The sequence below is a fragment of the Neomonachus schauinslandi genome, chromosome 8, assembly GCF_002201575.2.
Source record: "Neomonachus schauinslandi chromosome 8, ASM220157v2, whole genome shotgun sequence".
NCBI classification, from domain to species: Eukaryota; Metazoa; Chordata; class Mammalia; order Carnivora; family Phocidae; genus Neomonachus; species Neomonachus schauinslandi.
Genome location: NC_058410.1, coordinates 145,282,483 through 145,289,912, shown reverse-complemented (window position 1 = coordinate 145,289,912; position 7,430 = coordinate 145,282,483). Strand labels below are relative to the sequence as shown.

At 46.7% G+C, this 7,430-nt stretch overlaps 1 non-coding gene across 1 annotated transcript; it reads left to right on the top strand.

Annotated features, from left to right (window-relative positions):
- The first annotated feature begins 797 nt into the window (after nucleotides 1–797).
- On the top strand, nucleotides 798–869 carry TRNAA-CGC. The gene has a single exon. It is a non-coding gene; the product is annotated as a tRNA-Ala (tRNA).
- The last annotated feature ends 6,561 nt before the right edge of the window (nucleotides 870–7,430 follow it).

Below are 7,430 nucleotides of genomic sequence, written 5' to 3'. Positions count from 1 at the left end.
GGTGAGGGCTTCCCTCGGCGCTGACTCGCGGGGTCCGGGTGGGCAGGTGCGGGCTTCCCTTGGCGCGGTCTCGCGGGGGCTCGGGTGGGCGGGTGGGGGCTTCCCTCGGCGCTGACTCGCGGGGTCCGTGTGGGCAGGTGGGGGCTTCCCTCGGCGCTGACTCGCCGGATCCGGGTGGCAGGTGCGGGTTTTCCTTCGCGCTGACTCGCGGGGGTCGGGTGGGCGGGTGCGGGCTTCCCTCGGCGCGGACTCGCGGGGGCTCGGGGACGCGAGCAAAGAGAAGCTGGCCCGTGGATCAAGGAAAGAGGGGAGGAAGGAATCGCGGCTTCTGGAATCTAAGACTCTCCGGAAGCCGGGCTTCACAGGTAAGGAAGGGCTCGACTGCCGGTGGCGGTCTGTGTGGGCCGAGCCGCTGCCTCGGGACCAAGATCAGGGCACGATTTGCGCGTTTCCGTCCACCCGCACCGGTTCGGCTCTGAGCGGGATCCGGTTGGCGCGGCAGCCGCCGAGATTGAGTCAGTCTTCCAGCCGACTCAGCGGCAAGGAATTGGGGGTGGCATTTGCCACGAGCCTGTGGCCGGTAGAACATTGTTCAGAGGATCCTGGAGGATCCCTGCCCTCTTCCTGCCTGCTGCTGGGTTTGGCAGCGGGCTTGAGAGCAGCGGCGGATGGGGGAGGGGGCTGCAGGTGGGATTCTCCCTCCCCGACCGCCACGCGCAGGTTGAAGACAAAGTAGCGCCGAATAATTGCGCGCTTTGAACAGGACAGGAATGCTGCCCGGCTGGGGCCCCTCGGCAGGGGATGTAGCTCAGTGGTAGAGCGCATGCTTCGCATGTATGAGGCCCCGGGTTCGATCCCCGGCATCTCCAGAGCCCTTTTTATTCCGGTGGTTTTTAACTATTAACTAGTTCGGCCTCTGCTCTAGAATTTCCACATGAGACACGTTAGTCCTTTCTCATCTTTAACCGTTATCGTTCCCTTTCAGTAGAGCTATTTACTGTCTGTATGTTTATTTCTCTAACATTTGATGAACCGCCACATATTCCTTGCTCTCCGGAAATTTCCCTGGGGTGTTTTATTATGTAGAGAGAAGACAAAGCCAGAGGGACAATTCAAAAGAAATTCATCCTCTGAAAGCACCCAGGAAGAGGGAATACAGCTGCACATCACAGAATGATTTAACTCAAATGAGGGCCCATCCAGTCTCACTTCCCCTGGAAAATAATCAGTAAAAGTAAAATATCTTCTAGTAATGTTTTAAGGGGCGGGTAGGGTAGGATTTTTGGTATTGAGGTGGGAGTTGGCATATCAATATTCAAGGCTCCACCCTAAGACCATTAGGGGAATTTCTTCATAGGCCACGGTTACTAACCTAGTTACCATTTTATTTCTCACTGCTTCTTTGGCTGTACTGACGGATTCTGTGCAGGAGAGCTGGTCTTGGTCCAGTGCAGGAGGTTTGAGAAAATTGTTAAGGTTAGAAATAGCTCATGGACATGGAAGGCATAGTCGGTTAGAAACCCGCAGGAGAGTGCCTAGCAGCACTGGAGGTCCAAGTGAGGCCCCATTCTTGGCCGTCTCTCACCAGATGGGGTTTTAGGCTTATGTGGTTTCTAACTGCACTTACTTTCATTCCTTAATTCAACTCAGTGCTTTGACATATTGATAATGTAATAACAAGAATTTACTGTTTCTGTTCACATTAAAAAATAAATGGCAGTGTGTATTTGTCTGCCCTTATTAAAAGGAAATCCAGTAATTTACTTAATAAAGCCTTTGTTACGTAGCTTTTCTATATTATTGCGTAACTGTGCTAAATCAGGAGATGACAACTGAAAGGAGGAGAGACAGTTTATAAACCGTATTTGCGACTCTATCATAATTAGCATCCTAGAGGTTTGTAGGAGACACACTGGGAACACAGCAGAGGGTAGGATCAATTCTTCTTGAGGAGGTAGGTCAGGAAAATCTCCACAAAAGATACTAGTGATGTGTATTAAAGAATAAGTGGGAGGTTTGCAGCTGGAAATGAGTATCATAGTGTGATTCTAGTCATAATAAACATGGACATGGCATGAAGACTTGACACACAATGTTAGAAAATTTAGGTAGTTACATATGGCTGGATCATAGGATGTTATAGGGAAATGTAGGAAATGTAGGGCTATATAGCTCTTCAAGGGTTTTGGACTATCAGTCAGTGTTCTTGGTTGCAAAAAGCAAACGCTGAATATGGTTAACTTAAGTGGAAAAGAATATTTACCTGGCCAGGTTTAGATCAGTGCCAGTAGCCTTGAAAGCAAGCATCTGACTCTTAAAACTGTCAGATTCCCTAAACATAATAAAGGACTGCAGACACAAGTTTCCGATGACAGTGTCGCTGTGTATGTGTTCCCAGAGGACCCAGTTGGCAGTGAGGAGACAACGAAGCATTATAAACAAGGCATTGCACAATCAGATTATTCTGTAAACAGGGTGGAAAGTGGATTAGGAATGGTGATGAAAGAAGATGAAAACAAAATTTATTCAGCCAATACTGCAAGAGTCCCAAGAGCTGTGGTGGGGACCTCCACCAGGAGTAAGCGTCAGGACATGAAGACCTGTGTTGAGACCATTCCTTAAGAGCCCCAGTGTAAGAGGGTCAGAGGCTTGAGTGCTCCAAGGACCTGGACAGGAGGCACAGCTCATTTTTTTTCAAAGAGATTGAGGTCCAGCAGGGGATCCATCTCTGGGATGAAGCTAAATTCTGAGAGCCCCCTTGCCCATTTCAATCTTTTAATTTCTTAATCACTCCTTCTCACCCATTTTTCCACTTCCAGTGAGATCTTTGGACTATGGGGAATGGTTAATTCACTTGGAGACCATTTGACTAGCTAAAGCCTCTGTCTCTCATCCTTGCTATCCCAGTTCACCACTGCAGACATGAGCGCTCCAATTCTCTACCCTATCTGGTACCTTCAAGATGGACATACCCTCTGTCCTTCCATTTTAATGACTTAAACGTGCAGTCCGTCTCACCTGAATACTTGAACCCCACTCTCTCTAACTCATGTCTTTGTTTAACAGCCCACCTAGACGAAATCTCCTGCTTCAACTTCAACCGGCTCTTCCTAATGACATGGCTGTTTCAAGTAGAATCAACACATTTTCAATCTCAGAATCAGGAGATGGGTTGGCCCCTTCCTGAGACCACATTCCAATTTGCAAACATTTCTATCTGTATTTAAAAAAAAAAAAAGGTGTCCCTGGGAAACTATGATCTATGCAATTATGTTACATTTCTCATCAAGATTCTTCCTAGATGAGTGGAGCCTGGTGCCTTGCTTCTTGCACTCGGTTTGGCGACCTGAGCACTTGTGTAGACAGGTCATTCAGGACCTCAGCTTCTGGCTCCTGCAATATCTGTTTTTCCAAAAACCTTCACTTCCACGCTGCTGTAGCCGCTCACATCCATGACCATCCTCCATATTAGCATGAATCCGTATTATGCTAAAATAGTAAGTCCATGCGGTGTAGAGTAATTTAATTTTTTTATTTAAATTCAATTTAGTTAACATGTAGCATATTATTAGTTTCAGAGGTAGACTTCTGTGTTTCATCAGGTGCGTATAACACCCAGTGCTCATTACATCACGTGCCCTCCTCAATGCCCATCACCCAGTTATCCCATCCCCCCCAGCAACCCTCAGCCTGTTTCCTAGAGTTAAGAGACTCCTATGGTTTGTCTCCCTCTCTGATTTCATCTTATTTTATTTTTCCCTCCCTCCCCATAGGTTCATCTGTTTTGTTTCTTAAATTCCACACATAGTGAGATCATATGGTATTTGTCTTTCTCTGACTGACTGATTCACTCCCTCTTTCCCTTACGAGGACCCTTGTGATTACACGTGAATAATCCAGAATAATCTCTCCATCTCAAGATTTTCAAATTTGTCAATCTTCTAAGTCCCATTTACCGCGTAAGGTGACGTTCGCAGGTTTGGGAATTAGGACACGGGTGTCTTTGGGGGCTGCCATTCTGTGTAGCACACTAGCCTACAATCTAATTCTAATCCATCTCACCTGGCAATTTCATCCAGGTACTTCCACAACTTCTGGTTTTCTACTGAAATGAAACTTCCCATTTCTTAACATTTCCTACATGTTCTTATTTCCATATTGCTGTAGACTGAATGTTTGTGACCTCCCAGAATTCATAGATTGAAACCTAGTCCTCAGTATGGTAGTATTTGGAGGTGGGCCTTTGGGAGGTGAGTAGGTCATGAGAGTGGGGTCTTCATGATATGATTAGTGTTTAAAGGAGAATTCAGGGGCACCTGGGTGGCTCAGTCAGTTGAGCATCTGACTCTTGGTTTTGGCTCAGGTCATGATCTCAGGTCCATGAGATCCAGCCCCCACCCCGCCCCACTTATGTGCTTGGTCAAATAAAAATGAATAATTTTTTTTTTTAAAGATTTTATTTATGTATTTGACAGAGAGACACAGCGAGAGAGGGAACACAAGTGGAGAGTAGCAGAGGGAGAAGCAGGCTTCCCACTGAGCAAGGAGCCCAATGCGGGGCTCCATCCCAGGACCCTGGGATCATGACCTGAGCCGAAGGCAGACGCTTAGCCACTGAGCCACTCAGATGCCCCCAAAATGAATAAATCTTAAAAAAATAAAGGAGACCTCAGAGAGCTCTCTTGTCCCTTCCCTGTGAGGACACACATGATTCAGGAAGCCTGTTCTCAGGAGACACCAAATCTGCCTGTGTGTTGACCTTGGACTTCCCAGCCTCTAGGACAGTGAGAGATACCTTTCTGTTGTTTATAAACCAGCCAGTCTGTAGTACTCTGTTAGAGCAGCCTGCACACACTATCCTGCTTAGATTCCTTGATCCTTCAATCACATTTTGAGAATGTCCGCAGGCTCATTTCATACTGAGCATCCTTCCTCAGAAGTCGAACTGTAGATGGTTCCAAACACGGCTTCCTGTTGGCTGCACGAAGACTGCTTCAAACTGCGGGGAATGCCACACCACCCACAGAGTTAGTGCTGCTCTGAGAAGTGAGCAGGCCTTCACACCTGTCTCCCCTGTGTCCCCACCCAGCCTGAGGTCTGGGAAGCTCAGCCGCGTTGCATCCCCCCTCACCCACTCAGAATAAAAGCAAGGAGGCCAGGCCAGTATGGCACCCTTTTTGGCAATGGGTCCATCTCCTGTGTAGGGATTCAAGGTGCTGTCATCAGGAGAGAAGGGGCAAGATCAGTGGCATCATTATGACTTTGGTCCCCTTGGGTCTGAATAGGACTTTGGGGAACTTCAGTCCAAACTTCCATCTTTGAGGCAAGAGAACAAGCACAGAGAGGGAGGTGAGTTCTCTGTTACCCTTGCTGATACCACTCTCCCTCTGTTTCCCTAATAAGATTTACAGTAGCTACTTAAAGAATATTTGCTTGCTTGAAACATCTAATCTTACTTTGTCCCTTCAGCTAACTTTGCCTCCTACTTTAAACATTAACGATGCAATGCAATCAAATGAAGACATAACTTCCTTCACCAACGTAAACAGTGTGCCTATATGTGTATCCATCCTTTTTAAATTGCTGTCTGCTAACGTGAAGGAAACATCCCTTGTCTCAGTGCTACTCTAGCTTGAATGTCCATACAAAATGACCTGGGAATTTGCTAAAATGAAAATTTCATGGGTCTGGGCAAGGCCTGAGATTCTCTATTTTATAACCAGCCCCAGGCGATGTCAATGCTGTTGGGCTCCACACGACACTTTTTGTGGCAAGAACTTAATCCCTCTAGGACTAGTCCTCTGGTGGTGCTCAAGCCATCATGTTCTGCATTCCCAGGGACCCTGCTCTCCCAACTGTTCTTACTTCCACCTCTCCCTCTCTACTGGCTTCTCATTATTGTCTACAGTGGCTCAAGTTTCTCCCCTGGCTCCATGTTCTCTTATGATCACACTCTCTTCCTCCCCTCCAGATCCCAGCCATATTTCTCAAAATGCCCATTTCTACCCTGCGTCTCCATTCCTTATCTCACTCTCCCTTCTCAACTCTCCGAATGTGTCCTTGAATCCTAGAGCTCTCCTGAACTGGTTATCGGGGTCACCAATGAGTCCTTTGTCTCTAAATCTAATGCACATATTTTGGTAAATGTTGTTTTTCAAAGTTCGTAACTAGATGACCTTTCTTCGTGCTCAACACGGGCTTCCTGAGCACTCTTGCGTACTGCAAGTGCTCTAAATGCACTCTATAAGCTGATACTCTCAAAATACATCTTTAGTCCCTTAAAAGAGTCAGAACCACGTAGCCGACGGCACTCCACCTTGCTGTTCCATGGGCGCCTTGCCCTGCCCAGCCCCCCTAACACATATCTAACAATCACCCAGGACTCCCAATGCTCCTCTCCAGTACCTCTCCAAACCATACACTACTTTCCTGCTCATTCACTCTAGCATACATCTCTAGCCACTCTTGAAACTCATAAGTATCCGTAAGTCAACTTCCCTTTCTCTCCTTGTGCTGCACTCATGGGCAAGGTTCTTAATCAAGGTTGAAACTAGCTATGCCAATGCCTGGGAAGCCCATATTTTCCAAAGAAAAATACTCATCCATGCTCATGGAATTCATTTTAACTTCACAGCAACGAACATTAAGTGGGTAGACAGTGCTGCCTGGAAATCCCAATATTGTTCCCTAGTGATTTGCTTTTCCTATCTTAATAATCATTATTTTTCATTGTGGCGTAGTAAGAAATATATTTAGTCTTTGTCCCAGATTCCTAGCATAGATTTCCTAAAACACTTGTACTTTCCTAAATGATAGGAATGTCTTTCGTTACCCATAAGGAGCTCTTTTTGAGGTCACTTGACTTTATGCTAATGAGGCGACTTAGAGTGGGACCCCCTAGATAGCTTTCCATGGGCTGATCACAGAAAGACTGAGCAGTTACAGTGTTGCAACTTGCAGCCTCAACCAATGGCCTCTGGGAAGTTCCGGTCTAAAGACTAAGCTCTACAAAAACTCCTGAGCAACAAGATTTGATGACTGTCCATGTTGGTGAAGCATCCTCATGCTGGGAGGGGGGTGCTCCCAGTTCCATGCAGACAGAAGCTCCTGTGCTCAGGACCCTTCAAGATCTCATCCCATGTATCTTTTCTTCTGACTGTTAATCTGTATCTTTTATTATATCCTTTATAATTCAGTAAGTAGATAACCTGGCATCAATAACCTGGTGAGTAGAGATTTGTGAGCTACTTTAGCAAATTAATTGAATCTGAGGAGGCAGTCATGTGAACCTCCAGTTTATATCCAGTCAGGGAGAAGCACGGGTAACATCCTGGCTGAAATGGGGACCATCTGGGGGCGCCTGGGTGGCTTGCTTGGTTAAGTGTCTGCCTTCGGCTCAGGTCATGATCCCAGGGTCCTGGGACAGAGTC